Source organism: Pleurodeles waltl, chromosome 10 (assembly GCF_031143425.1).
Source record: "Pleurodeles waltl isolate 20211129_DDA chromosome 10, aPleWal1.hap1.20221129, whole genome shotgun sequence".
NCBI classification, from domain to species: Eukaryota; Metazoa; Chordata; class Amphibia; order Caudata; family Salamandridae; genus Pleurodeles; species Pleurodeles waltl.
The window spans coordinates 172,544,781-172,566,865 of record NC_090449.1 but is presented as its reverse complement, the minus strand read 5'-3'; positions in this window follow the sequence as shown (position 1 = coordinate 172,566,865).

Here is a 22,085-nt window from a genome sequence, read left to right as displayed (position 1 = left end):
GCCTTTCTCAGTTCATGGTTCATATACAAATGGATGGACGTCTGACCGTTTCAAATTGGTTGTGTTGTATGTTTCCTATTCCATACAGGTTGTGTTGACATTTTGTTAAGCTTGTTGGCCCTGTCTGATACATCATTAGAATGCCAGCATTACTTTTGTGGCCTATTGAGTGTGGATTGCTGTGGGTGGTTGTATGTGAGGTTCCGTTGTGATGATTTTCACCAGGGTGTGTGTGTGTGTGAGACGTGTGTGTTGGGCGTGGTGTGTGTATTTGATTGTGTGTGGTCTGTGTGTATGTGTCTGTGAATGTGTTTGTATCGATACGAGTGATGTATTGCGTGTGTGAGCATTGCAGTCTGTGCAAGGTGAGTGTGTTGCGTGTGTGACTCTCCCCTTCCCTCCATCATGAGCTAGGCAGGTGTACTTACTGATGGCTTCTTACCAATGGCTTCGTCAGCATTGCTGGTCCTGTAGGAGGAAGGCGAAGAACAGCGTGGAGAAGACTTCCAGTGTCCGTGGACTCATCTGTATCCCAGGAGGTGAGCTACTTTGAATGCCTGGGCAGAGCAGGTATTAAAAAGGGGCACACCATTGCTCTCAATGGGCCCCTATGTACTGTGCAGGATTGGTGCCAAAATGGAGATTTTCTTAGCTTTCAGTGAAAGAAAATCTTGATTTTATTAAAGACACGGAGGCAAGTGTTATTCTTTCTTTCCTTGCATTTAATTCAATAGCAGCCAAGAAAAACTACAACTCCCAGCTTTGCCAGCTGGAGAACTGCACAATATGGAACATCCAAGGCTTACAAATCAACCTGAGTGTGTGGGATAATTGCTGTGTGGACAAAGGTGCCAATCCCTTTTCAGCGGATGTAATTTTAATTGTCAACTTTCTGGCTTCCTTAGCTTCTGAGGGCAGAGCGGATAGAATGGTTAATACTTATAGGTCAGCAATCTCAGATAAACACGCTCAAATCAATGACAAACCGGTTGGAGAACATCCATTGATATGCCGTCTTTTGAAGGGAGTAAGATTTTGTAAACCTCCTTTACCAAAGTATAGTTCTATGTGGGATGTTAATGTTATTTTACTATATTTTCTGAATGAACCAGTTAATTTCACTTTGTCTTTAAAATTTCTTTCTGCAAAATTATCTGTGCTTCTATGTTTAGTATCATTAAAACGTATTTCAAATGTTAAAGCACTAGGGCCCTCATTCTGACGCTGGCGGTGTCTCACCGCCAGGGCAGAGGGCAGAGGAAGCACCGCCAACAGGCTGGCGGTGCTTCCGGGGCATTCTGACCGCGGCGGTAAAGCCGCGGTCAGAAAAGGGGAACCGGCGGTTTCCCGCTGGTTTTCCCCTGCCCCAGGGAATCCTCCATGACGGCGCTGCATGCAGCGCCGCCATGGGGATTCCGACCCCCTTCCCGCCAGCCTGGTTCTGGCGGTTTTCACCGCCAGAACCAGGCTGGCGGGAACGGGTGTCGTGGGGCCCCTGGGGGCCCCAACAAGATTTTCAGTGTCTGCCAAACACACACTGAAAATTGCGACGGGTGCAACTGCACCCGTCGCACCCCTTCAACTCCGCCGGCTCCATTCGGAGCCGGCATCCTCATGGAAGGGGGTTTCCCGCTGGGCTGGCGGGCGGCCTTCTGGCGGTCGCCCGCCAGCCCAGCGGGAAACTCAGAATTACCGTGGCGGTCTTTTGACCGCGCAGCGGTCTTCTGACGGCGGTACTTTGGCAGGCAGCCTCCGCCATCCGCCAGAGTCAGAATGAGGCCCTAGATGTCTCCTTGGTACAGTACACTGCTGCAGGTGTTTTCTTTCAGGTTCGAAGAAGAACAAAAACTAATGTAATGTCGGTATTCTATCCTTATTTCCCAGAACATCCAAAGTTATGTGTAGGAAGTTGTTTGAGAGAGTATATTTCTAGAACAAAAGATTTGAGAAAGTCAACGAAACCTCAACTCCTCATCTCTTTCCTCTACCCTATCCCGTTGGGTGAAATGGATTACGAATTTGGTGGGCATTGATTTTTCTGTGTTTGGGACGCACTCTACCAGAGGTGCTATGCAGCCAAAGCCTTTTGCGTGGGATTGAGTTTAGTTGACATTCTCAAATCAGCCGATTGGTCAAATGTTGCAACTTTTAAAACTTTTTATTGTAAACCTGTGTCTCATGTTGCCACTTCTTTAGTTTTTATGCCCTGAACTAGCATAATAGGAGCCTCCGTGCCTTGTAATATAATGGAGATTTTCTTTGCTTTTAGTGAAAGATAGTCTTCATTTTATTAAAGACACGGAAGCGAGTATTATCCCTCCACTTTCATTAACCCTCCCTTTGTTTTGTTAAGGTACAACCGTTACTCCTAACCAGATTGTCTTAAGAAGTAACTTCACCCTCGCCTCCGTCATCCTGCTACTCCTGTTTCTTCTGCTCCCAAATTCACGTGTATGGTGGTGCACAAGGGTGTTGCCATGTTCCCGGACTTCAGTGTTCAGACTTTTAAAAAATTCTCAGTTATTTGAAAAGCTTTTTTATAGTTCTTTTGGCTTTTTCCATTCTGATGCTTATATTTCCTTTATTTAGAGTATATTAGCTGCTCAAGCAAGAAAAGGGGACTTGTTGCTCTCAGTCAAGTCATTTATAGTGATACTGTCTGTCGATTGGCTGTTCACGCTTGTGACATATTGTGTAGTTCTCCAGCTGGGAAAGCTGGGAGTTGTACTTTTTCTTGGCTGCTATTGAATTAAATGCAAGGAAAGAAAGCATAATAGGAGCCTCCGTGACTTGTAATAAAATGTTGGCGCTATTCCTAACCAGTACATCAATACGTCAAAGATTTCAACACTATTGCCCCTACCGCGCGCAATGGTGTGCCGTATATAAAATTTGACCCACATAAGGTGGCGGTAGGGGGGAGCTAAAGGGCGCAAGAAAAGTGGTGTTTTATTGTATGCAGCGCCACTTTTGACTACAGTGTGGTGCTCTATCGCACAGTTGCATGTAAAAGTTTTACATACATTTTTTCATTCAACCCGTGACTCACAAGTATAACATTTGTCCCTGCTTAGGATCAAGGCTTTCCCTTGGAAAAATAATGTGCTATTCAACAGCTGAGATCTCTTCATCAAGAACAGAAAAGGCATGCCTTTCAAAGCGAGGCTGACATCAGACACATACTCATGTTTCATGTCTGGGCGTCAGCAGCATCACATCCTGACTGTGGGTGATAGGATTCGGACAGTGGTGCAGCATTTAAATCTGGGGACTTTTAAAGGTTTTTTTTTTAATATCCAGGGCTTGCATTGCTTTGTGAATATTAATATATGCACCAGTGTCATGCCTATCTTCTGTGTACAAATTGTACAAATCTGGGCTGTGAATGCTGTGTATATAGTATTTTCAATGTAAAATATGTGACGCAGGCGATGATTTTTTGTTGTTTTACTTGACACAACCTTAACAAGGAATATTGATCGTATAAATTATGTGTCAGAAACTCCATTCTCAAGAAGCTTTAAGGGCATTTCCAAGAATGAATATCTGGGACTGTTACATCGTTTCTGAGAAATAGAATGGAGAGCATGTTCTTACTTGTTCAGCTGTCAATGGCTAAAGTGCTCGAACAGCAAAGCAAAAGGCATGTACTGTGCTTTCTGAACTTCTTATGCTTTGGTGACCTGAGTATACCCTAGACCTGTCATAAACCGATCACACAGGTCCATAGAGAACATATCACAGAAAACTTGAACTGGTGAGAATAGAACACGCAATTCCCTTTGCTCTATTTTTTACTATGGGCATGATACAAAATTGAGCAAATAGACTTTGCTCCTGTCAGTTTAACAGCAAAGTTTTTACACAAGGATGCAAATAAAGAAGACAAATCGAACTTGTTTCCAACATATGTAATATTGATAAATGGTTACCGGTGTGTTACAGAAATGTTTAAAAAATCGGAGCACACTATAAATCGTAATACACGAATACATATTCCTTTGAAAAATACAAAGCAAATCGAAGCAACGGAATAACTTGGTTTTACCTCATCTAGAAGCCCATATTTCACATTTCAAAAGTGTGGAAAATGTTATCGATTTCTCATTCTACACATTGCATGAATAGAGTGAATTCAGTTTGTTACATGTTTTGCTCTGGTTTAAAAGCTATGTGGTACATTCTGAATTATTCATGCAACAAAAATGGTGCAGATGGTTTTATAATTTGTTGCACCATTGAAATGTTACTGTGGTATGAACTCGAGATTGCTCCGCACTAGTGCATACATATTGCAACATGTGAAGATCCATCTATTCACAAACTTAACACATTACAACTTGGAGAACACCTAAAAACTCCAAAACTGAAAGGTTAAGCTGTGAGCTTAGTCAAAGTCCTGATCTGAAGCCTGTAAACAATAAAACCGGCATATGCTGGTTAAGTAAATTTTGGCTCTCAAATTAGCCATTAATTCTGACCTGGAACCAGCAAAGACAATGAGGCTTAGTTATAACGGTACATTTGGTCGTAAACGTAAGTTTACAACTGAGATTTATCTTTCTTACACCTGTCAGGAATTTACAAAGAGAATCCTGCCTTGTGTAAATGGTGCTGATTTCCATTCCACACTGCAAAGTAATCTGCACTTCTAACTCTCTCACAAGGGGTGGAAAGTGGGAATGCCAGGGCTTAGTTGTTTCTGGAACTTTGAGACTGCCCACATACATGTACGTTTATGGGCATTCCCAAACTATTCTCTGTCCCCATTCAACCTAGACTACATTAGTTCCCCTTCAAGAATGGAAAGGCAACAGATAACTCCCACATTTGATGGGGGTGTAAGCAAAGGGTTTTCACTGCGAGCAAAATGTGTTTGATGATGAGAAAAAGAACAGAGGGGCTTATTTATTAGAGGCTTATGCCACTGGAGTGTCACCTTTTGTGATGCTCCGGCAGTGCAAACCTCTCACCCATATCTATGAGGCCACGCAAAGTCACTTTGCATGGCTCTTCAAAGCCTCATAGATATGGAGTAAGGCAAAGCAGCGCAAGTCGCTGTGTTGCCTTACCCTGCACCAGGGACGTGTTCCATGGGCGTTGCGTTGAGTATTCCCATGCAACACCCATAGATTTTGATGATGCCCCAGATTTACTTAATCATGTAATATCTTGTTCGATATTTAAAAATACACATAAATGTGTTCGAAGTAGAAAGTTATAACTATTTTGCTATACCTATTACCCCTCTGCTGAAGTGGTGATAGTTAGAGCAAAAATACAAAGCCTGATACTTACCTACATCAGAAATCAAAACGCACAACACAGGGAAAGTGTACCTAAAAAACATGACTGCCTTTAGAGCCAATGATTACATAATCAGCTAATGACTTGAGATAGCTATGTACCATCGTACTAACCCTGATTACAGCCACCGTTCACCAAAAACTTTAAATATTAAAACTTAATAAATGATTACATTACTTACCTGCACTACATAAAATAGACAACTGTGCACCACAATATCTAATTCTGACAAATTTACACAAAATACCACTCATGACTTTGGAACAATGCAAAAGCGATAAAAGATATCACTAAATTGAAATTAATTAAAACTTAGAAATAATTACATTACTTACCGGCACTAGACAAAATATCCATCTACACAGCATAATATTTTATTCTGCTAAAATTAAGCAAAATTCCACTCAGAGTTTTGGTACAACACTTTATAGTAAACTATATGTTAACCACTTCGCTGCCAGGCCTTTTCCCCCTCCTGTGCCAGGCCTTTTTTTGCCTATTTGGGGCAGTTCGCGCTTAGGCCCTCATAACTTTTTGTCCACATAAGCTAACCAAGCCAAATTTGCGTCCTTTTTTTCCAACATACTAGCGATTCTAAAGGTATCCAGACTTTGTGGGTTCCCCTGAAGGAGGCCAAGAAATTGGCCAAAATACAGTGAAAATTTCGTTTTTTTCAAAAAAATTGGAAAAAGGGGCTGCAGAAGAAGGCTTGTGGTTTTTCCCCTGAAAATGGCATCAACAAAGGGTTTGCGGTGCTAAACTCAGCAGCTTCCCAGCTTTCAGGAACAGGCAGACTTGAATCCGAAAACCCAATTTTTCAACACAATTTTGGCATTTTACTGGGGCATACCCCATTTGTGCAATTTTTTGAGCTTTCAGCCTCCTTCCAGTCAGTGACCGGAATGGTCATGAAACCAATGCTGGATCCCAGAAACCTAAACATTTCTGAAAAGTAGACAAAATTCTGAATTCAGCAAGGGGTCATTTGTGTAGATCCTACAAGGGTTTCCTACAGAAAATAACAGCTGAAAAAGAAAAATATTGAAATTGAGGTGAAAAAAACATAAATTTTTCTCTACTTTTTACTCTGTAACTTTTCCCTGCAATGTCAGATTATCGAAAGCAATATACCGTTACGTCTGCTGGACTCCTCTGGTTGCGGGGATATATAGGGTTTGTAGGTTCATCAAGAACCCGAGGAACCCAGAGCCAATAAATGAGCTGCACCCTGCAGTGCGTTTTCATTCTATACCGGGTATACAGTAATTCATTTGCTGAAATATAAGGAGTAAAAAATAGCTATCAAGAAAACCTTTGCATTTCCAAAAAGGGCACAAGATAAGGTGTTGAGGAGCAGTGGTTATTTGCACATCTCTGAATTCCGGGGTGACCATAGTAGCACGTGAATTACATGGAATTTCTCAAATAGATGTCTTTTTTACACTCACCCCTATATTTGGAAGGAATAAATGTAGAGAAAGACAAGGGGCAATAACACTTGTTTTGCTATTCTATGTTCCCCCAAGTCTCCCGATAAAAATGATACCTCACTTGTTTGGGTAGGCCTAGCGCCCGCGACAGGATATGCCCCAAAACACAACGTGGACACATCACAGAAAACAGAGCTGTTTTTAGCAAAGTGACTACCTGCAGATTTTGGCCCCTAGCTCAGCCGGCACCTAGGGAAACCTACCAAACCTGTGCATTTCTGACAACTAGAGACCTAGGGGAATCCAAGGAGGGGTGACTTGTGTGGCTCGGACCAGGTTCTGTTACCCAGAATCCTTTGCAAACCTCAAAATTTGGCTAAAAAAACACATGTTCCTCACATTTCTGTGGCAGAAAGTTCTGGAATCTGAGAGGAGCGACAAATTTCCTTCCACCCAGCATTCCCCCACGTCTCCCGATAAAAATGATACCTCACTTGTGTGGGTAGGCCTAGCGCCCGCGACAGGATATGCCCCAAAACACAACCTGGACACATCACAGAAAACAGAGCTGTTTTTAGCAAAGTGACTACCTGTAGATTTTGGCCTCTAGCTCAGCCGCCACCTAGGGAAACCTACCAAACCTGTGCATTTCTGAAAACTAGAGACCTAGGGGAATCCAAGGAGGGGTGACTTGTGTGGCTCGGACCAGGTTCGGTTACCCAGAATCCTTTGCAAACCTCAAAATTTGGCTAAAAAAACACATGTTCCTCACATTTCTGTGGCAGAAAGTTCTGGAATCTGAGAGGAGCCACAAATTTCCTTCCACCTAGCGTTCCCCCACGTCTCCCGATAAAAATGATACCTCACTTGTGTGGGTAGGCCTAGCGCCCGCGACAGGATATGCCCCAAAACACAACGTGGACATATCACAGAAAACAGAGCTGTTTTTAGCAAAGTGACTACCTGTAGATTTTGGCCTCTAGCTCAGCCGCCACCTAGGGAAACCTACCAAACCTGTGCATTTCTGAAAACTAGAGACCTAGGGGGATCCAAGGAGGGGTGACTTGCGGGGCTCGGACCAGGTTCTGTTACCCAGAATCCTTTGCAAACCTACAAATTTGGCTAAAATAACACATGTTCCTCACATTTCTGTGGCAGAAAGTTCTGGAATCTGAGAGGAGCCACAAATTTCCTTCCACCCAGCGTTCCCCCACGTCTCCCGATAAAAATGATACCTCACTTGTGTGGGTAGGCCTAGCGCCCGCGACAGGATATGCCCCAAAACACAACGTGGACATATCACAGAAAACAGAGCTGTTTTTAGCAAAGTGACTACCTGTAGATTTTGGCCTCTAGCTCAGCCGCCACCTAGGGAAACCTACCAAACCTGTGCATTTCTGAAAACTAGAGACCTAGGGGGATCCAAGGAGGGGTGACTTGCGGGGCTCGGACCAGGTTCTGTTACCCAGAATCCTTTGCAAACCTCAAAATTTGGCTAAAAAAACACATGTTCCTCACATTTCTGTGGCAGAAAGTTCTGGAATCTGAGAGGAGCCACAAATTTCCTTCCACCCAGCGTTCCCCCACGTCTCCCGATAAAAATGATACCTCACTTGTGTGGGTAGGCCTAGCGCCCGCGACAGGATATGCCCCAAAACACAACGTAGACATATCACAGAAAACAGAGCTGTTTTTAGCAAAGTGACTACCTGTAGATTTTGGCCTCTAGCTCAGCCGCCACCTAGGGAAACCTACCAAACCTATGCATTTCTGAAAACTAGAGACCTAGGGGAATCCAAGGAGGGGTGACTTGTGTGGCTCGGACGAGGTTCTGTTACCCAGAATCCTTTGCAAACCTCAAAATCTGGCTAAAAAAACACATGTTCCTCACATTTCTGTGGCAGAAAGTTCTGGAATCTGAGAGGAGCCACAAATTTCCTTCCACCCAGCGTTCCCCCACGTCTCCCGATAAAAATGATACCTCACTTGTGTGGGTAGGCCTAGCGCCCGCGACAGGATATGCCCCAAAACACAACGTGGACATATCACAGAAAACAGAGCTGTTTTTAGCAAAGTGACTACCTGTAGATTTTGGCCTCTAGCTCAGCCGCCACCTAGGGAAACCTACCAAACCTGTGCATTTCTGAAAACTAGAGACCTAGGGGGATCCAAGGAGGGGTGACTTGCGGGGCTCGGACCAGGTTCTGTTACCCAGAATCCTTTGCAAACCTCAAAATTTGGCTAAAAAAACACATGTCCCTCACATTTCTGTGGCAGAAAGTTCTGGAATCTGAGAGGAGCTACAAATTTCCTTCCACCCAGCGTTCCCCCAAGTCTCCAGATAAAAATGATACCTCACTTGCGTGGGTAGGCCTAGCGCCGGCGACAGGAAACACCCCAAAGCGCAACGTGGACACATCCTAAATTTTGGAAAAAAACAGAGGTGTTTTTTGCGAAGTGCCTACCTGTAGATTGTGGCCTCTAGCTCAGCCGGCACCTAGGGAAACCTACCAAACCTGTGCATTTCTGAAAACTAGAGACCTAGGGGAATCCAAGGAGGGGTGACTTGCGGGGCTCGGACCAGGTTCTGTTACCCAGAATCCTTTGCAAACCTCAAAATTTGGCTAAAAAAACACATGTTCCTCACATTTCTGTGGCAGAAAGTTCTGGAATCTGAGAGGAGCTAAAAATGTCCTTCCATCCAGCGTTCCCCCACGTCTCCCGATAAAAATGATACCTCACTTGTGTGGGTAGGCCTAGCGCCCGCGACAGGATATGCCCCAAAACACAACGTGGACATATCACAGAAAACAGAGCTGTTTTTAGCAAAGTGACTACCTGTAGATTTTGGCCTCTAGCTCAGCCGCCACCTAGGGAAACCTACCAAACCTGTGCATTTCTGAAAACTAGAGACCTAGGGGGATCCAAGGAGGGGTGACTTGCGGGGCTCGGACCAGGTTCTGTTACCCAGAATCCTTTGCAAACCTCAAAATTTGGCTAAAAAAACACATGTTCCTCACATTTCTGTGGCAGAAAGTTCTGGAATCTGAGAGGAGCCACAAATTTCCTTCCACCCAGCGTTCCCCCACGTCTCCCGATAAAAATGATACCTCACTTGTGTGGGTAGGCCTAGCGCCCGCGACAGGATATGCCCCAAAACACAACGTGGACATATCACAGAAAACAGAGCTGTTTTTAGCAAAGTGACTACCTGTAGATTTTGGCCTCTAGCTCAGCCGCCACCTAGGGAAACGTACCAAACCTATGCATTTCTGAAAACTAGAGACCTAGGGGAATCCAAGGAGGGGTGACTTGTGTGGCTCGGACGAGGTTCTGTTACCCAGAATCCTTTGCAAACCTCAAAATTTGGCTAAAAAAACACATGTTCCTCACATTTCTGTGGCAGAAAGTTCTGGAATCTGAGAGGAGCCACAAATTTCCTTCCACCCAGCGTTCCCCCACGTCTCCCGATAAAAATGATACCTCACTTGTGTGGGTAGGCCTAGCGCCCGCGACAGGATATGCCCCAAAACACAATGTGGACATATCACAGAAAACAGAGCTGTTTTTAGCAAAGTGACTACCTGTAGATTTTGGCCTCTAGCTCAGCCGCCACCTAGGGAAACCTACCAAACCTGTGCATTTCTGAAAACTAGAGACCTAGGGGGATCCAAGGAGGGGTGACTTGCGGGGCTCGGACCAGGTTCTGTTACCCAGAATCCTTTGCAAACCTCAAAATTTGGCTAAAAAAACACATGTCCCTCACATTTCTGTGGCAGAAAGTTCTGGAATCTGAGAGGAGCTACAAATTTCCTTCCACCCAGCGTTCCCCCAAGTCTCCCGATAAAAATGATACCTCACTTGCGTGGGTAGGCCTAGCGCCGGCGACAGGAAACACCCCAAAGCGCAACGTGGACACATCCTAAATTTTGGAAAAAAACAGAGGTGTTTTTTGCGAAGTGCCTACCTGTAGATTGTGGCCTCTAGCTCAGCCGCACCTAGGGAAACCTACCAAACCTGTGCATTTCTGAAAACTAGAGACCTAGGGGAATCCAAGGAGGGGTGACTTGCGGGGCTCGGACCAGGTTCTGTTACCCAGAATCCTTTGCAAACCTCAAAATTTGGCTAAAAAAACACATGTTCCTCACATTTCTGTGGCAGAAAGTTCTGGAATCTGAGAGGAGCTAAAAAATTTCCTTCCATCCAGCGTTCCCCCACGTCTCCCGATAAAAATGATACCTCACTTGTGTGGGTAGGCCTAGCGCCCGCGACAGGATATGCCCCAAAACACAACGTGGACAGATCACAGAAAACAGAGCTGTTTTTAGCAAAGTGACTACCTGTAGATTTTGGCCTCTAGCTCAGCCGCCACCTAGGGAAACCTACCAAACCTGTGCATTTCTGAAAACTAGAGACCTAGGGGGATCCAAGGAGGGGTGACTTGCGGGGCTCGGACCAGGTTCTGTTACCCAGAATCCTTTGCAAACCTCAAAATTTGGCTAAAAAAACACATGTTCCTCACATTTCTGTGGCAGAAAGTTCTGGAATCTGAGAGGAGCCACAAATTTCCTTCCACCCAGCGTTCCCCCATGTCTCCCGATAAAAATGATACCTCACTTGTGTGGGTAGGCCTAGCGCCCGCGACAGGATATGCCCCAAAACACAATGTGGACATATCACAGAAAACAGAGCTGTTTTTAGCAAAGTGACTACCTGTAGATTTTGGCCTCTAGCTCAGCCGCCACCTAGGGAAACCTACCAAACCTATGCATTTCTGAAAACTAGAGACCTAGGGGAATCCAAGGAGGGGTGACTTGTGTGGCTCGGACCAGGTTCTGTTACCCAGAATCCTTTGCAAACCTCAAAATTTGGCTAAAAAAACACATGTTCCTCACATTTCTGTGGCAGAAAGTTCTGGAATCTGAGAGGAGCCACAAATTTCCTTCCACCCAGCGTTCCCCCACGTCTCCCGATAAAAATGATACCTCACTTGTGTGGGTAGGCCTAGCGCCCGCGACAGGATATGCCCCAAAACACAACGTGGACATATCACAGAAAACAGAGCTGTTTTTAGCAAAGTGATTACCTGTAGATTTTGGCCTCTAGCTCAGCCGCCACCTAGGGAAACCTACCAAACCTGTGCATTTCTGAAAACTAGAGACCTAGGGGGATCCAAGGAGGGGTGACTTGCGGGGCTCGGACCAGGTTCTGTTACACAGAATCCTTTGCAAACCTCAAAATTTGGCTGAAAAAACACATGTCCCTCACATTTCTGTGGCAGAAAGTTCTGGAATCTGAGAGGAGCTACAAATTTCCTTCCACCCAGCGTTCCCCCAAGTCTCCCGATAAAAATGATACCTCACTTGCGTGGGTAGGCCTAGCGCCGGCGACAGGAAACACCCCAAAGCGCAACGTGGACACATCCTAAATTTTGGAAAAAAACAGAGGTGTTTTTTGCGAAGTGCCTACCTGTAGATTTTGGCCTCTAGCTCAGCCGGCACCTAGGGAAACCTACCAAACCTGTGCATTTCTGAAAACTAGAGACCTAGGGGAATCCAAGGAGGGGTGACTTGCGGGGCTCGGACCAGGTTCTGTTACCCAGAATCCTTTGCAAACCTCAAAATTTGGCTAAAAAAACACATGTTCCTCACATTTCTGTGGCAGAAAGTTCTGGAATCTGAGAGGAGCTACAAATTTCCTTCCACCCAGCGTTCCCGCACGTCTCCCGATAAAAATGATACCTCACTTGTGTGGGTAGGCCTAGCGCCCGCGACAGGATATGCCCCAAAACACAACGTGGACATATCACAGAAAACAGAGCTGTTTTTAGCAAAGTGACTACCTGTAGATTTTTGCCTCTAGCTCAGCCGCCACCTAGGGAAACCTACCAAACCTGTACATTTCTGAAAACTAGAGACCTAGGGGGATCCAAGGAGGGGTGACTTGCGGGGCTCGGACCAGGTTCTGTTACCCAGAATCCTTTGCAAACCTCAAAATTTGGCTAAAAAAACACATGTTCCTCACATTTCTGTGGCAGAAAGTTCTGGAATCTGAGAGGAGCTACAAATTTCCTTCCACCCAGCGTTCCCCCAAGTCTCCTGATAAAAATGATACCTCACTTGCGTGGGTAGGCCTAGCGCCTGCGACAGGAAACACCCCAAAGCGCAACGTGGACACATCCACAATTTTGGAGAAAACAGTGCCTACCTTTGGATTTTGGCCTGTAGCTCACCCGGCGCCTAGGGAAACCTACCAAACCAGTGCATTTCTGAAAACTAGAGACCTAGGGGAATCCAAGGAGGGGTGACTTGCGGGGCTCGGACCAGGTTCTGTTACCCAGAATCCTTTGCAAACCTCAAAATTTGGCTAAAAAAACACATGTTCCTCACATTTCTGTGGCAGAAAGTTCTGGAATCTGATAGGAGCCACAAATTTCCTTCCACCCAGCGTTCCCCCAAGTCTCCCGATAAAAATGATACCTCACTTGTGTGGGTGGCCCAGGTGCCTGCAACATAATAAGGCCCAAAACCTGAAGGGATAGAAGGGATAGCACAGCAAGTTTATAAGGGCATATTCTTTTATACATCTTTAGACGGACTCTGCTTTGGGGACCCACATAAGTGAGGTGTCATTTTACTTGGGAGACTGAGGGGAAAACTGGGGAGTAGGAATTTTGTGCTGGAGCGGTGATCCTACTAAGAAAAATCAGGAAAATATGCTTTTTTATGCAAATTGTGAGGTTTACAGAGGAGTCTGGGTAAGAAAATGTTGGGGGAGCCACACAAGCCACACCTCCCTAGACTCCTTGGGGTGCCTAGTTTTAAAAAGTTTCTGGGTTTTGTAGGTTTCCCTACATGATGGCCGCACCCAGGACCAAAAACATAGGTGGGCCCTCCCCCCCAAACACAGGTATTTTTGGAATATATCACTTTGATGTGTGCACATACGTCCGTGATGTGCCAAACACTAAAATTGTGAAAAGAAACACACTTAGGTTATGTGAAGAAGACCCCTCACCCACCAACCAAGTTGGTGGCATGCTTCATCATCGGGGTCCCACCTGAGGCACCTAGCGTGTCTCAAATGTGCTGCGACGCCTGATTACAGCGGAGCAGGTTTTGTCATTTGTACCACACATACTGGTTGGATTTGGCTCGAGGGTGAGTGATGGTTCAGTAGATCAAATTTTATTAACAAGAGATTTCACAAAAGTGAAAGGCACTGGTAATAACTGAAAGGCCAAAAAACTGAACCAATGACTCACAGCTCGTGAGCTGTAAAGCCACGACAAGGCACCAACCGCTTTACAGTCCATTCACACACCTTTCATACATGACATGCACTAGACCATTCACGCCGCCAGCCACGGGCCCAGCACATTACAAGACTCGCATCCACAGACAGCGCGAGTCAAGGGCCCATCACTTTCATACGCCCACATGCCTGATACAGCAATCACACCAGCTGATGAGTGTGTGGACTGGCGTTTGGCCGGCACTGCCAGCCAAGCGCCACACCACCAGCCAAGCGCCACCCCACCCACACCACCAGCCAAGCGCCACCCCACACACACCGCCAGCCAAGCGCCACCCCACACACACCGCCAGCCAAGCGCCACCCCACACACACCGCCAGCCAAGCGCCACCACACCCACGCCGCCAGCCAAGCGCCACTCTACACATGCCATCCCCTTTTTTTTGTTTTTAAACAACAAAGAAACCACTAATCATAAATTAGTTCAAAACTACAAACACAAAAGCTCTAACTGAATACATGACTAATGCCAACCGTGAAACCGAACATATAAAAATATAAAACACCAGTTTACGCTCACAGAATTTCCCAATAATTCTTCTGTGTGTGGTAGCTCCTGAAACAGCCACCCACACACAGCCCAGGCTTTGAAGGACAATCAGGGCAGTACATCCTAGTCTCCTTCCTGATACCTCTTCGAGCACAGACTCTACATCTCTTAGCAGGAAAGTTTTTTTTGGCCGTGGGAGGAATGTGCTCAGCAAAGTGACGATCTTTCAATCTAGCCACATCCTCCACCACTGCTTCTCTAGGAACTCTTGCCTGTTCCAGCATAACAAGGCTAGCTATGATAGACTCCTGAAATTTCACAAATGTCATCCTTGACTCTGGAGAACTATCCTTAAACACAACAAAAGCATTAAAAGTTGCCAAGTGGAACAAGTGAAGCGCTAATTTCTTATACCACACATAAGACTTACGAGCAGCAGTGTAAGGTTCTAACCTCTGATCTACTCTATCAACACCACCCATGTGCTTATTATAGTCTAAGATGCACACAGGTTTGCGCACTTCGGCAACCTGACCCCAAACAGCCACAGGTGAAGTACTCTCATCATGGATGGTGCTTAGCATGTATACATCCCTCTTGTCTACAAATTTCAGAGCTAGCAGCTCATCATTCCGCAAGGCACTGCACTGTCCCTTCTCAAGTTTTTTACAGACAAGCTCTTTTGGATAGCCTTTCCGATTAGAGCGGATTGTGCCACAAGCAACAGTGTCCACTCTGAACAACTCCTTGAACAACCGAACTCCAGTGTAGAAGTTATCTACATATAAATGGTGACCTTTGTTAAACAGTCGTCTACCAAGTTCCCACACAATTTTCTCACTAACTCCAAAAGTGGGAGGACAACCAGGGGGGTCAATATTGGAATCCCTACCAGTGTAGACCCGGAAATTATAAACATATCCTGTACTACTTTCTGACAGCATATACAATTTAATTCCATACCGTGCCCTCTTGCTAGGAATGTACTGCCTAAAAACCAAACGACCCTTGAACAGGACCAAAGACTCATCTACAGATATTTCTTTCCCTGGAACATAGATCTCTGAAAACCGATCTACCAAATGATCAAGGACAGGTCTAATCTTAAAAAGACGGTCAGAATCAGGATGATCTCGTGGCAAGGCTAAAGCATTATCTACAAAATGCAACATCCGAAGAAGAAGCTCATACCGGTTACGACTCATGATGGCAGGAAATATAGCAGTTGCCATCAAGGGACTAGTAGACCAATATGAAGACAGCGACGGCTTCCTTATCAGCCCCATCAAAAAAGTTAAACCCAAGAACTTTTTCAACTCTTCCAGATTTGTGGGAATCCACCGGCTAGCTCTAGAGTGTGGCCTAAGTCTGGCAGCGTTGTCCCTCAAAAACTGCTCTGCATACAAATTAGTCTGCTCAACAATCTCTTCCAAAAATATATCGTCCATAAACAACTCAAAAAAGTTGACGGGCAAAAAGTTTTCCGTATTAACTCGACACCCTGGAAAACCAGTAAACGCAGGCAACTGTGGCTGCTCCATGTTTGGTGCAACCCATGCGTCAGGTCTTCCAATGGGAAGCCTTTCAGCCGCTGGCTCCTGCACCATTGGCACATCACTGTCCTCCTCTAAAACAGGCCCTTCATCAGCACTGAGAGTGGCTTCATCATCATATGATTCATCTCTGACAGAAAATTCACTTCCAGAATCCTGCACTTCCTCCTCTGCCTCAGATGCAGAGTCAGTCTCATATTCATGGTCAGAAGATGACTCAAAAAGCACACTAACAACCTGCTGAGCGGTCATCCTACGGCTGGCCATGATCCTTCCTACTAAAATTAACTGGACAAATACACCACCAACAACCAGCACTGTGTAAGATAAGTAACAAAGTATAGGTTTATCACTAAGAATTATAAACTCAAAAACTATACTGCTCACTTGCCTGAAAAAGCTTGACTCACCAGCAACTACTCTGCACAGCCACAGCAATCACCAACGATATCCCACTAAAAAGAGAAAAAAAAAAGCAAATTAGACATAAGACAACACAATAATCATTGTGCATAACTCTAAGGACAATTTCACACACAATCCTGCATTCAGTACACCACCTACAAACATGTCATTCATGCATTGCAACAATACTCACTTGGAGTAAATTTATTTACTTACCTAAAACATGCAACTACGCAAACCGCAGGACAACTACTGCCAAAACTGCAACAAGCCACAGCAAAGTCAGCAAAAGCTTTGAACTAAAACAAAAAGGAGAAAAACTGTTATTATCATAAAAGCAAATACTTCGCCAGTTGACAAACACTCCGCCACTAACCATTTTTTCATTTTCCCCTGTGTCTAGTCTTCTCTGCTTGGGGGAAGATGGGCCTAAAAAAAAATAGGCCAACCTACCCCCAAGGGGAGGGGGCAGAAATCACCCAGATTACATTGCACCCTTTGGGGGGGGCGACCCTTGCCCAAGGGGCCACACCCCCACACAAAGCACACACACACACACATAGTATCCCTGGCGCTATGGGGATTCTGCCCCCCTTGGGGACAGAAAGGCCTAAAAAATAGGCATATCTGCCCCCTAGGGGGGCAGAACTGCCCAAAAATACATGTGGGCCCCTGGGGGCGACCCTTGCCCAAGGGGCCGCCCCCCAACACAAAAAATAAAAACCAACAATAAAATCCCTGGTGTCTAGTGGCTTTCTGCCCCCCTTGGGGGCAGAGCGGCATAAAAATAGGGCCAATCTGCCCCCAAAGGGGGCAGAAACGACGATAAATACATTGCGCCCCCGGGGGGAGCGACCCTTGCCCAAGGGGCCACCCCCCAACACAAAGCACACATACAAACATATCTTTCTGGCGCTATTGGGATTCTGCCCCCCTTGGGGGCAGAAAGGCCTCAAAAAAATAGGCCTCTCTGCCCCCAAGGGGGGCAGAACTGCCCAAAAATACATGTGGGCCCATGGGGGCGACCCTTGCCCAAGGGGCCACCCCCCAACACAAAAAATAAAAATCAACAATAAAATCCCTGGTGTCTAGTGGCTTTCTGCCCCCCTTGGGGGCAGATCGGCCTAAAAATAGGGCCAATCTGCCCCCAAGGGGGGCAGAAACGACAATAAATACATTGCGCCCCTGGGGGGAGCGACCCTTGCCCAAGGGGCCACCCCCCAACACAAAGCACACATTCATACATACTATTTCTTGCGCTATTGGGATTCTGCCCCCCTTGGGGGCAGAAAGGCCTAAAAAAAATAGGCCTCTCTGCCCCCAAGGGGGGCAGAACTGCCCAAAAATACATGAGGCCCCCTGGGGGCGACCCTTGCCCAAGGGGCCGCCCCCCAACACAAAAAATACACATCAACAATAAAATCCCTGGTGTCTAGTGGCTTTCTGCCCCCCTTGGGGGCAGATCGGCCTAAAAATAGGGCCAATCTGCCCCCAGGGGGGGCAGAAACGACGTAAAATACATTTGCCCCCAAAGGGGAGCGACCCTTGCCCAAGGGGCCGCCCCCCAACACAAAAAATACAAATCAACAATAAAATCCCTGGTGTCTAGGGGCTTTCTGCCCCCCTTGGGGGCAGATCGGCCTAAAAATAGGGCCAATCTGCCCCCAGGGGGGGCAGAAACGACGTAAAATACATGTGCCCCCAAAGGGGAGCGACCCTTGCCCAAGGGGCCGCCCCCAACACAAAAAATACAAAGCAACAATAAAATCCCTGGTGTCTAGTGGCTTTCTGCCCCCCTTGGGGGCAGATCGGCCTAAAAATAGGGCCAATCTGCCCCCAGGGGGGGCAGAAACGACGTAAAATGCATGTGCCCCCAAAGGGGAGCGACCCTTGCCCAAGGGGTCGCTCCCCTACACTAATATTCACACACACACACACACATACTGAAATCCCTGGTGTCTAGTGGGCATTCCTGCTGCCCGATCGCATCGCGATCGGGCAGCAGGAATGCTCAAAGAGACATCGAGGGAAAGGAAAACCCTTTCCTTTCCCTCGATGCCTCTCTGAGAGCACCCCCACCCCGCACGAAGGTGAAAAACTCACCTTCTCCCTTAGACGCGCTGGAAGCAAATGGCTTCCAGCGCGTCTTTCCCCCTTTCCCTGAAATCAGCGCGCGATCGCGCGCTGACGTCATGGGGGGGGGCGGGCGTGAAAGGGGAAGGGATTCCCCGTTCAGCCCTGGCCTGGGGGTGTTGGGGGGCGGCCCTCGGGGGAAGCGCTAGCGCTTCCCCCGACTGCCAGTCCCAGGACGTAATGGTTACGTCCATGGCGCCACACGGGCGCTGCCATGGACGTAACCATTACGTCCGTGGCGGGGAAGGGGTTAAACAACTAGATTAGAGCATGTTTTGCCACCTCCCACATCTTTTTGCTTTACACCTAGTCACCCAAACCTGCAAAAGTTTGACTTCTTCATGAATTAAACTGCTGGAAGAAGTGTTGTCAAATTTGCCAACATTCCTAAAACAGGGGCAAAGTTATTAAGGGATACATTTTAAAAGAATCCAGAGGGGGATAATCTTTACAAATTTGAAAGAAATATCCTATTACCACTTAAATAAAATGGGAATATTTGATTAAAAAAATAACAGACAAGTCAGCAACACGCTGACCGTAAAATAATGCAACATTCCAATAAAAACGACATGACTGATTGGTACTTTTGAGAAACACATCCCTCAGCCTATCACATCACCACTTTCAACGTCCATGTATGATTATACTATACCATCAACTGTACATGGTGTACTATAGCATTGTATACCAATATGGTTTAAGCAAATTATAAGTGTATAAATAGTTACATTGTTTATATATAAAACCACATTAATGTTTACATATTATAAATGATATTTTGGGTACATAAAATTTGCATGTTTTCATATAATTTTATGTTATATTTCATTTAATTTACACATTCCACTTGATGCCACTCCAATCTTTAAGAGATTTGGGGCCCGATGTAAGTACTTTCTGAATTGCCACTAGCAAATTGCGAGTCAGAGAGACTCGCAATTTGCGAGTCGCAATTCAGAATGTAGGATGGTGTCCGTGACACCATCTGCGACTCGCAAGGGGGTAGCAAAGGCCCACCTCATTAATATTAATGAGGTGGGCCGCAATTTGCGACCCCCTTGATACTCGCAGCACTAACAGGGATGGTGGCCTGCTGGAGACAGCAGACCACCATGTCTGTGACTGCTTTTAAATAAAGCAGTTTTTTTTTTTTTGTAATGCAGCCCGTTTTCCTTAAAGGAAAATGCGATGCATTACAAAACTAAAAAATGAAACGTTTTTGTTTCATTTTTTCAGAGCAGGCAGTGGTCCATAGGACCACTGCCTGCTCTGAAAAAATGTTTTCAATGCCATTCACAAAGGGGAAGGGGTCCCCTGGGGACCCCTTCCCTTTTGCGAATGGCTAGCACCCATTTGAAATGGGTGCTAACTGCGATTGTTTTGTGACCGCGTTCGCGGTCACAAAACAATACAGCATCGCGCTGCGACTCGCAATTAGAAAGGGGAACACCCCTTCCTAATTGTGACTCACAGTCCCGTTTTGCGAATCGGTAACCAGGTTACCGACTCGCAAAACGGGGATTGGGCATCACGATGTGCTTTTTGCACGTCGCAAATAGCAAAATTCGCTATTTGCGACGTGCAAAAAGTTTTGAACATCTGGCCCTTGAGCCACTGTGCTCTATGCTATTTACAGTATGCAAGGCTATTTTACGAAACTCCACTGTACGCCACTGAATTCTATGCTAAACCACTGTATATTACTCTACTCTACTAAACCCAACTCCACTGTATGTCACTACTGTGTACCTCACTATTGTCTATGCTATTATATTGTTTAATATTGTATTTGATCACACCTATGTATATGCCACTTTACTTGACGTCCCCACACTATACTGTTCTCAATTGTAGGCTATTCCCTTGTACACAGGTCCAATGTATGCTATTCCACTATATGCTACTTTGGTATGCCCCACTTTATAGTATAATACTGGCGTGTACACTATTCCAGTTTTTGCTACTCCACTCTATGCCACTCAATTCTACTAAAATGCAGTATACTCCACTGCAGTGTACCACAAAAATATGTATGCTATTTCAGTTAACAAAACTACATTGTGCAGCACTCCAGTAAATAACATTTGAGTGTATGTGACTAGACTCTACACTTCCATAATTAACGTTTTGTAATTCTATAGCACTCAATTGTAAATTACTCCACTATATGCTACCGTAAGGTACTACTCAAGACAAGAAATGCTAGTGAACTCAATGTATTTCAGTAAACATTACCTGTTTGCTACTCCACTGTATGGCACTACACTTTATGGTACTCCAGTATACACTATTGCACTGTACCCTATTACACTGTACCCTACTGTACTGTGCGCTAGTCTACTCTGAATTACTCCACTGTCTAGCACTACAATATACACCACTGCACTTTACACAATTTTACTTCACAACACTACACTATACCACAGTCAACTTTGTGCAGGCCTACTGCACACCACTCAACTCTATGCCACTGCACAGTATGATACTTCATTGTAGCCCATGCCACTCTATTCTATTTCAGGTTACATCACTCCATTCTATCGGACTCCACTGTATGCCACTCAGCTGTATGCTATTTTAGTATGACATTCCTACACTATAGAACACTCCGCTGTACACCACTCCACTGTACACCACTACAGTGTACGCAGATACACTCTACAATATTTACTGAATATGACTCCACTGTAACACACTCTACTTTAAGCTAACCCTCTGTATATCATTACACCATATGCTACTAAACTTTATACTACCGCAGTATACTGCACTGTACTGTATTTGACTTCAGTGCACGTCACTGCACTATATGCAACTCTACACCACTCCACTGTATGTCATTTCAGTGTACACAACTCCAGCTACCTCATGCTGCTTTATTCCAGTGCAGTATACACAAATATACTGTACCACAGTAGACTTTATGACACTATCCTCCACTATGTTGTACCACACTCCACTTTATAACACTCTGCTCCAGAATAGTAAACTGTACCAATATTACATATTTGTTAGAAATATTACAAAACCCATCGAAATTCACAAAAATAAAGTTAAACATAAGATATAGTTGAGAAAACTTTAATTATGCTTAGTATACAAACCCAACTTAAACTACACAAACATTAAGAAATGGTACAGCTATAGTCATATCTCAAAGGTGAAATTTAAGCACCACATACGCACCAATATGAGTCAGATGTATAACTCACATTTCAACTTATGGACCACCTTAAAAATCACATAACGTGTGCACCTCTTTACATCGTCTTCTCAAGTCACTCGCCACACTACATTAACTATAACTCACAATGTACCATGCAGTGTGTTCAGGCAAATCCTGAAAATTCACGTCACAAACATTATTAATAATCCAGTGATTTCACATGCTCCAACCTAAAATACAAGTGTATGCCCCACTCCACTGTACACCACTCCACCCTACACCA